Here is an 11,056-nt window from a genome sequence, read left to right as displayed (position 1 = left end):
AATTGCGTAAGGGTCTCTTGTGGGTTAGCCGTTTGTCCATTCCTCCAACTGAAATTTGGGTGGTTCCTCTAGCCGCAGTTGTATTTATTTGAGGTGGGTCCTCTAAAAGGCTTTTGGTAATTATTTAGGCATTTGATTGTTTATTCAATATCTCTTGAAGAGTAAGAATTGTTGGGCAATTCTTAGTTGTATGTATGTTACACGCACAAATACCACAAACAACTTCCGGAGCCGTTTCGGGTTCTATCTTCATAAGTTCCATGGCCTTGACTTTTCTTGTGAGTTTGGCCATTCTTGCATGTATATCATCTTCCTCTTTTAAAACATAAATTCCTCTTCTTTCCTTTGCGTGAGTACGCTTAGAAGTGGTAGTTCTTGAGGAGGAATCCCATGATTGTGCATTTTCAGTAAGTTTATCAAAATAATCCCATGCATCATCAACTTCCTTGTTTATGAATTCCACATAACACATCATCTCCAGAAATTGAAGCATGGGTGAGGTCAATCCTGCATAGAAAAAGCTTGTTACACGCCATGTTTCGTAGTCATGTTGTGGACATGAATTTATGAGATCCTTAAATCACTCCTAATATTGGAAGAAGGTCTCATCCTCTTTTTGCATAAAATTCAAGATCGCTTTACTTAAGGTATTTGTTTTATGATAGGGGGAGAACTTTTTAAGGAACTCCCTTATCATCTCAGCCCATGTGCCAATGGACCTCGGTCTTAAGGAATGTAACCATGACTTAGCCCTTGCTTTAAAAAAGAAAAGAAACAATTTCAGTCTATGTCCTCAAACATGTTTGGGAAGTGTAATGTAGATATTATCTCATCAAACTCTTTCATATGCAAATATGGATTTTCATATTCTAGTCCATGAAACTTAGGGAGGAGTTGAATTACCCCTGGTTTAATATCCCCTGTTCCTGCATTTAATGGAAATATCATACAGGAATGTGTAGTCACCACCGCTGGTTGTAAATAATCTCGTAAAGTCTGAGGCGGGAGTGGATTATGCACCTCGTTTTCATCTTCAACTCCCTCAACTGGTGGTTGAGGTTGAGGTTGATTTGCAACCATCACTTCAATTAACTAAGAGGATCTCAAGTGGTATCTAATCTTGTGATGAATATGCAACTCTTTGACTAATCCTGCTTCACTCAAATGACAGAGGGTGTTTTCATGAACCCACTTGGGCATAAAATACTCTCAGCCCTTGAGTAACTAAACAATTAAACCTAAAAAGAAAATTAGAAAAACTAAAATAAATAAGAGATCTAAGAAAAAAAAAGATAAGAGAGAGGGTTGGAACAAAATTACTGAATAAGAGTTGCTACGTTAGGATCCTACAAAACAGAAAACAAAGTTAGTTTTTAAAATAATTTCAAAAAAAAAAAATCCTAACCTAAAAACATAGTAGAAAATTAAATCATAATCTTAACCTAATTCTAATGCCAATTAATTTTTAAAAAAAATGTAGTCGTAGTCCCCGGCAATGGTGCCAAAAACTTGTTCACAACTCCAAGTGTATGGTTGCGATGTAGTAATAACTCAGTAAGATTGAGGTCGAATCCACATAACTAAACTTGTACGTATTTTGAAAATAACTAGAACTAGAACTGGAAGAAGATCTAAATTGAAATCTAAATAATTGACAGTAATGGTGAATAATGTTGATTAAATTATGAATTTAAAGGTGGGAACTAGGGTCCCAAGGATCCACTTGTAGCTATCAAAATGCTACCTTACTTGATCCACTTGTAGCTATCAAAATGCTACCTTACTTGATTCAAGGAACACAATTGGAATTGGAGTCCTATCCTATCTAATTGGAAAATAAAGCAATTTAAATCAAATCTGAACTTTTCGTTGACCTAAATCTCAACGGAGGAGAATTGTGATGATTGGAAGGGATTCCATCACCCTACCATGCCCAGGAGATGATGGTGAATAACAGGATTTACCAATCTCACAATCTCAAAACATGAAAAGAAGATATCTAAAGCTATCACAACATCTATTGTATTTTGAGTCAAAATAAATCATAAAAACCTAAAAATATTCTTTTAATATCAAACTAGAAATTAATGAGGTCCAATAAGAACAAGAATCAAAGCAGGACAATTATCTAAACATGCCATAAGCTTCACCTATTTTCCCTAGCCTAGAGGTTTAGCCAACCATGAACATGATTGAAACTAAATCTCTTAAACTAAACATGAAAAATAAACTAGGGAAGAAGAAGAACTCTTTGGCAGCTGTTCCACCCTTATGTATGCTCCTTGAAACCTTTCCAAACCCTAAAAGATGCTTTATAGCATTCTAGGGAGTCTTATTTATAGTTGTGGAACTCCAACTTTCGCACCAAGTTGGAAAAATCTAGAAACCACCTCAAATTTACGCACTTTGCATAGTTTCTCAAAATAGACTCGGAGTTTAAACTGCCTAAAATTTACGCACTCTGCACAGTTTCCTAAAATAATGTCTGAGTTTCAGAATATGCTTTTTCAAGACAATTTTGGGAATATGTTTATTTTCAGGATAATTTCAAGATTCATTTTCTTTACTTCAAATCTTTAATTTCTTCATTCCTCACTTAGTTTTCTTAGATCTTTGGTATGTAAATTCTTCATTAATGACTTCCAAATCTCCAAATCTTCATTTAGTAATATTTTAAGCATAAATTTTCCTTTTGTCATCAATTTTACCTTAAACTCTCGAAATCACTTCACACATGAAACCATGCATAATTAAATCGATTAAGCACTATCATGTTTATAAAACCAAGGTATAAATATGGGGAAATATGTAATATTTCACACTTAACAATTTGATGCAACAACAGCAAGCAAAAATAGAATCCTATTTAATTATGTTTCTATTTTCAGCATACCCCCAAATGCAAATGTAAATGGTTTATGCTCAAGTCATAGAATCATAGCATTTCCACTTTCATGGCACTTCATACTTAGAAAAAAGTTTTCAAAATATTACTTGTAGTGATCTTTGATGGTCATTTGAGAGTATTTTCACTTCAGCCAATTCTTCTTGTGCACCTTCATAAAGAGAATGCTCATCCTCTAGAATAGATGGAGGACCACTACTTCCCAAGGATGGTAGAAATTTTCCATCAAAAGTGTATAAGAAATTTAAGAAGTCTGATAAATAATCAAAATATCCCATAATACAAATAAAATCAGAACGAAATGATATGAATAAAAAAAAAAACCTAGGTGTTTATCAATCTCAAGAAAATTGACTTGTTTGTAATTTCTAACTACTATGGTATCAGTGTGTAGACATATACAAACATTTTCCATGTACCTGAAATCTAAATCTTTCACAGAGGCATGGCATCATGTTGATCAAGGACTTATATACTAGGCTACCTTTTCATTACAATCATTTATAAATATCATTAATTTCTTTCATTTCCTCCCATTTGAACTTAGTGCTCTTCGCTATACATTTCATTTATTAATCATCAACACAGCCTAAGCTTCCCAATGTATTTCAAACAATAGAACCACCACAAAATACTCTCGTATTGTGTAATCGACAGAGGCCCAAACCTACTTCAATTTTCCCTTGGTCTCCATCATGCGACCCTATAACTCTATAAATGCCATCATTTTTAGACGAATGCAACAAGTAGCAGGAAACTGTAAAAAGACCAATCATATGAAGAAAATATAGCGCAAAAAAACAACACAATCCATCATATTTGAAAGGATGAGCTATAGATGTCCTAGAGGGGGGTGAATAGGACTATGCCAGATATTTCGATACAATGCGGAATAATAAATAGAATAAAATTAATTGCTTAGAGTATTGAATTCTTAATATCAAATAGTTCGTACGACAACCTTCACCTAAAGGATTTAGTCAGGACAACCTTATTTCACGACGTCTTTGAAATCAAAATATCGAACTATAGCAAGAGTAAATGAAGTACAAGATAGGTATAGAAATAAAAAAAAAAAATCACCACAATGCACAAAATAATTATAGTGGTTTGGTGCATAAACGCAACCTACTCCACTCTCAAAATTACTACACTCGAATTTTGGCTTTCACTATCTTAAGGTTTTCCTAGGGTCACCTTAACAACCTGATACAGTTATTGTGATTTTCATGGGCTATCACAATTAAACCTACTTTGTGATTTTCATGAGATTACCACAAAAAACCCACTGAGATTTCCAGGTTATCTCAGAAAACCCAAACTGAAATGAAAGTAAAATAGTATTTATCTTCAATTGGCGAGTCGAAGTCGTAGCTATAGCTTAAATGCAGCGATCTTTTTCTTGTTACTACACTCGAATTTTGGCTTTAATTATCTCAAGGTTTTCCTAGGGTCACCTTAACAACCCGATACAGTTATTGTGATTTTCACGGGCTATCACAATTAAACCTACTTTGTGATTTTCATGACAAAACTCACTCATACAATTATACAACTCAACACAAAATAGTACAACATGTCAATAACACATCACATATATACACTTATAGATCAAAAGAACATTTGAGGCATCACCAAAGATATCTTGAATCTTCTCACTCCCCCTTAGATCATGCATACGAAACTCCCCCTGAGCACTTAGCCACATATATCACATGGTGTGAAAAAATATATATAATTCCACATAATGTATTCAAGCATGTAAGTGTAGGTGCTAATAAATTGTGAGAGAGATGTGCTTGATTATATCCATAATATTATCCATAGCTTTTCTCCCCCTTTTTGTTAAAGGTTGACAAAGGAAGAAACAAAGATAAATGAAGCATTTCAAAATATAAGCAAGTATAGGAGTAATAAACATAAGGATTTACATGCATTAAACATTCAACATTAAAGGTCATCCAAATGTATGAAAGAAGAGAGTTATCATCATGGTGCAAGTAATTTAAAAGAGAATTTAAGTTATTATAGATCATAATTAAAAAGTTTATCAATCAGAGCTATAAGAGGATGACGCAGGCATATCAGGATCATTAATCTTTAGACTCATACTAAAACGATGAAAATACTTTTTCATGTACTTTATTTGTTGTTTCTCATTCTTAAGTAATGCTTCCTGGGAAACATGCAAGTTATCCACATTCTTCTCTAAGCTCTCCAACCTCTTTAAAAATTGCGAAGGCTAGAAGTCTAAGTCATTAGTATCTCCGGATTCTTCCAAATCAGTAAAAATGTCATCCATGTTGACATCATCTTTAGGAACTGCTTCCTGATCACCTCGCTACTCTGGTCTTAATTCAAGTTCATCATATTTAAATTTGCATTATCGAAAGGAAGCTCGGACTCCGGTGCTTCAATTGCGGGAATTTAGTCATGGTACCGAAAAACAATGGAAGCCATAAGGAATGCAAATGGAATGGACCCATGCTAAGGATGGAGACAATACTGAATAATCAAGTATGAAATCAAAGATGGAAGACAAATGCAAATACTAAAAATGACAAAGTGCATAATGAACATCATACAAGGAGTAAGATTAGTCTTATTCCCAGCCCATGGATATACGTTAGAAGTGAAGATGCGATGAAAAACACAGTATTTTGGAAGAAGATTGTAAGTGGGGAGAGAGTTATTGATATGTCATTGAGCATTAACACCACATAACACCCTAGTGATTGAATTAATGTTGTTACGCCCCAAACTCAGAAACTGGGCTCACAGAATTCCCGATCGTCGAATCCAGTGCCAACAGCCTCCGTAGTACCCCCATTCTCCACTTCAGATGCCTATATGCCAGATTCTGATCCTGGGATCATACAAGGAGGATTTTCAATGTACATTTGTTTCATAGCAAGCATACTACAAGTTTACCCAAATCACAAAGGCAACATCATCATCACATATCCACTAATACAAATAGTTAAATATAGTGTTAAAAGAGAAATACATATATCAAAAATAAAGCCCAAGAAGACGGCTGCACGCTCCAAGCTCAATGCTGCTGCAACCTAACACCACCTACACACATTTATCGTGCATAAGCTTATAGAAAGCTTAGATGATGGTGTAAGTGTGTGCGATGCACATGCCGAGCATATAGATATCAGAGTAAGCGGAAATACTAGCAATTAATAAATTGTACAATATCAGAGTAATGCGAAAACATACTGGTAAGTTCATAAATACCATCAGCCTAATCCAGGCTATGCGATGCAAAAACATAATAAGTCAATATCATATATTGTGGAAGCAATGTAGATCAGCTATACAATGCGGAGACATAGTAAGCCAAATATCATATACTGAGAATGCAATGCAATATACAAATCCTGATGAGTCCACAAATACCGTCTGGATCATCTAGGCCATAAAAATGCAAAAACATAGCAACTTAAAATGCCATATGCCGCGGATGCGGTATGTGGTGAGAATAAAATGACCAAGTTAGAGTGTGAAGTTTGGATGATAGTACGTAGTATCGTAGGCTATGAGGTCCATCACAAGAGACTTCTATCCAAACCAATCCCATACCTAAATTTGGATAGCTAGACTCAATGTGCTAGATTCCTCATCGCAGGTTAGTCACTTGCCCCAACCAAAATCTTGGTCATTGTGAAGATACACAAAATAATTAGTTGCGAACTACTAGCCTGAGTGGATAGTGAATGAATGAATAAATGAGTATAATGCTGAGTATGCATGTCATGCCCCAAATTAAAAAACCAGGCTCACAAAATTCCTGATTGCTGAATCCGATGCCGACAGCCTCCGTAGTACCCCATTCTCGGCTCCTGACGTTCATACACCAGATTTCGATCTTGGGATCATATAAGGAGGATTTTCCAACGTACATTTGTCTTATAAGAAGCATAACCATGTGTTTACCCAAATCACAAAGGCAACATCAACATCACATATCCACTAATATAAATATTTAAATACAATGCTGAAAGGAAAATACATATGTCAAAATCAAAGATCCAGAAGTCAGCTACATGCTTTAAGCTCAATGCTACTACAACCTAACGCCACCTGCACGCATCTATCGTGCATAAGCTTATAGAAAGCTTAGAGGGTGGTGAAAGTGTGTGCATAAAATGAGTGTCATGCAGGCAAATATCAGAGTAAGCAGAAATACTGCAAGTCCATAAAAACATCATTAACCTCATCTAGAATATGCGATGAAAAGACATAGCAAGCTAATGCCATATAAATGCAGAAACATAGCAACCCAAAATGCCATATACCGAGGATGTAATGTAATATGCACTATATGGTGTGAATGACATGACCAAGCTGCCTTATGCAGTTAGGATGATAGTACGTGGTATCGCAAGCTATAGGGCCTATCACAAAGGACTTCTATCCAAAATAGTCTCATACCTAAATTTAGATAGATAGACTTAATGTGGTAAGCTCCTAATCTCAGGTTAGTCACGTGCCCCAACCGAAATCCTGGCCATTGTGAAAGTACACATAATAATTAGTTACGCACCGCCAGCCCAAGTGGATATTGAATGAATGAATATAATGCTGAGTATGCAACTCCTGCTCCACAAATCAGTATTGTACATCTCTGGGATCATCACAGGGGTCTAGTACACTCTACACTACCTGCTGGCCCATCAAGCGCACAACTGGGTAAGTGGAAGAGACCTCACTATCCGCCTGCCAATATCTGGCCCGACTCATCGATAGCAGACCCATTCCTCAAGCTGTAATACTCAGCCTAGTTATGACTACTTCCTTAGGCGGGTAAGGCCACACCCCCTCCCAACCGACCACGACATAGTGGGAGACATGGCCTACTGGTGTACGACCCTCATACGCTCATATCTATCCACTGGGTCTCGACATTGAGGCATCCTCTAGTACCAAGAGGGTTTAGGGATTTTCACCGAGGGCCATTTATGGTGGCCCGATGCTAGTAACAGATTATTGGTGTCCCATCTGGTCATCCACAACATGACTGTGGAGGCTACGGCCCTGATGTCACTATGACGTACAGTTCACAACACATAATGCAAGATGCATGAGTCATACAATCTAGTCATGCATCAATCCTGTGCATATCGTGTACTCATGTGAGACAATCTCCGCCTATCAAGGAGTCTCATAACAACCTGCCTAATAACATATGCAATGGTCAACTACATCTCATAACAAACATGCAGATGATGAGTATGAGCATGTATTATGATGCTATGCTGTCACATAATCGTAATCGGTATCGACAACCAGCACCGATATTCGGCCTCGACAATCGTCCTCAATAATCCACCTATATCATTGGCCTCAACAATCAAAATTGACCTTGACAATTGGCCTCGACAATCAGAATCGGCCTCGACAATCGGTCTCAACAATCCAAATCGGCCTCAACAATCAAAATTAACCTTTATAATCAGCATCGACAGTCGACCTCAACAATTGGAATCGGCCTCAACAATCGGAGTTTGCCTCGATAATCGGCCCAACAAATGGCCTAAGGAAAGGTCACAATGTGGACATTTAACCATCATTGCCCATCAATGTGGACATTTAACCAACATTGCTCTCAAGAAGTGGCCCACATAAAGCCTAACATATAGTGGGCCCATGACTCACCCAAGGGCCTAATACACATCACCATGGGCCACATCCATGGGCCTCTCATACATCAAGTGAGCTGCATCATATGGGCCACATATACATCACAATGGGCCTCTAACATGGGCCTAATATACATCACAAAGAGCTGCAACAAATAGGCCGCAACAATGAGCCGCACCATCTACACCATTCAACTATTTTTAGAAATCATTTTAGAGTATTACCTAAGAATGAATCATATCAAAAGATCATCTTGACCATACTATAAATAGTAGTGGTGATAATGATTTTCACTATTGAATTCCAGTGGGCCCCACCATAGTATTTAGTTTCCATCCAGTGTGTTCATAAGGTCACAAAGACCTGGATATAGAGGAAAAACAAATATCATATTGGTCCAAAACCCCATAACCCAAGGGGTTTCAATGGTGGACGTTCAAAACCATAGTTTTCTACAGTGTGGTCCACTTGATATTAGATCTGTCTCATTTCTAGTCTCAAGCCACAAGACCAGCTCACCGATTGAATGGGCAGTTTAGATGTAACACACGCATCAGTGGTGGGTCCACATCCTAGCTGGACAGTTAGGATATAACACATACATTAGGCGAAACCCACAGAGCTTGCGGACAGCAACTTTCCACCTGCATGCCCAGGGTCTGGACAGTGTGGATCTCATTAGGTGAGACCACAAGTGTGGGGGTCCACACCCAAAATAAATAGACGATTTAGATATAACGTCCACTTTATGATTAAACCCACTGAACTGAATGACGTTAGTATAATAACTACTAGTGCTGTGTGAGATTCAATAGCCAATCCATTTCCATTACATAGGCCCCACGTGGAAGGTCGGTCCCACCATCCAAGCAATGGACAGTGAGGATACAACAATCACTACACCATGATTTAGCATTGTCCCTGGCTGGATGGTGCAGATATAATGCATATGATAAGGTGGGTCCCACGTGGGGCACACCGAATACATATATGCGTGCATATATATATATATGTGTTCACTTAATGTATGATAGACCCATGGATGTGGCCCATGGTGGTGTGTATTAGGCCCTTGTGTGAGGCCATGGGCCCACTATATGTTAGGCTTTATGTGGGTCACTTCTTGAGAGTAATGTTGGTTAAATGTCCACATTGTGACCTTCCCTTAGGCCCTTTATTAGGCCAATTATTGAGGCAAACTCTGATTGTCGAGGCTGATGGTCGATGCCAATTATCGAGGTCGATTCTAACTATCGAGGCCGATTCTAATTATTGAGATCGATTGTCGAGGTTGATTCTAATTGTCGAGGTCGATTGTCAAGGCTGATTTTGATTGTTGAGGTCGATTATATAGGCCGATTGTCATGCCGATTATCAGTGCCGGTTGTGGATACCGATTATGATTATGTGACAACATAGCATCGTGATACATACCTATATGCATCATCTGCATGTTTGTTAGGAGATGTGGTTGACCATTGCATATGTCTTTGAGTAGGTTGGTATGGGACTCCCTGATAGATGGAGATTATCTCACATGAGTGCACGATATGTGTAGGATTGATGCATGACTAGATTGTATGACTCATGCATCTTGTATTATGTGTTGTGATTACTGTACGTCGTAGTGACATCAGGGCCGTAGCCTCCACAGTCATGTCGTGGATGACAAGATGGGACACCAGAAATCTGTTACTAGCATTGGGCGACTATAAATGGCCCTTAGTGAAAATTCCTAAACCCTCTTGGTACTAGAGGACTCCTAAATGTTGAGACCAAGTGAATATATATGAGCATATGAGGGTCGTACACCAGTAGGCCATGTCTCCCACTGTGTTATGGTCGATTGGGAGGGGGTGTGGTCTTACCCACTTGAGGGAGTAGGCATAGCTAGGCTGAGTCTGACCAGCTTGAGGAATGGGTCCGTTATCGAAGAGCCGGGCTTGATATTGACAGGTGGATAGTGAGGTCTCTTCTACTTACCCAATTGTGGGCTTGATGGGGCGGCAAGGGGTGTAGAGTATACTAGATCCTGGTGATGATCTCAGAGATGTACAATACTAATTTGTGGAGAAGGAATTGTATACTCAGCATTATATTCATTCATTCATTCATTTAATATCCACTTTGGCTAGTGGGCACAACTAATTATTATGTGTACTTTTGCAATGGCTAGGATTTCAGTTGGGGTGCACGACTAACCTGAGATTAGGATCTTACCACATTGAGTCTATCTATCCAAATTTAGGTATGAGAGTGGTTTGGATAGAAGTCCTTTGTGATAGGCCCCATGGCTTACGACACAAGTTACTATCATCCCGACTTTACATTGTAGCTCGGTCATTTCATTCGCACCACATATTGCATATTATATTACATCCTCGACATATGACATTTTGGGTTGCTATGTTTCTGCATTTATATGACATTAGCTTGTTATGTCTTTTCATCGCCTATCCTGGATGAGGTTGATGATATTTTTATAGACTTGCAGTATTT

General features: G+C 38.0%; 1 non-coding gene across 1 annotated transcript; it reads left to right on the top strand.

The window, feature by feature from the left end:
* Positions 1–542: 542 nt before the first annotated feature.
* Positions 543–649, top strand: LOC131238198 (small nucleolar RNA R71). The gene has a single exon (XR_009167608.1). It is a non-coding gene; the product is annotated as a small nucleolar RNA R71 (small nucleolar RNA).
* Positions 650–11,056: the final 10,407 nt, after the last annotated feature.

Source organism: Magnolia sinica, chromosome 2 (genome assembly GCF_029962835.1).
Source record: "Magnolia sinica isolate HGM2019 chromosome 2, MsV1, whole genome shotgun sequence".
In the NCBI taxonomy this organism is placed as follows: domain Eukaryota; kingdom Viridiplantae; phylum Streptophyta; class Magnoliopsida; order Magnoliales; family Magnoliaceae; genus Magnolia; species Magnolia sinica.
The sequence above is the reverse complement of the archived record's forward strand: the minus strand, read 5'-3'. Positions and strand labels throughout refer to the sequence as shown.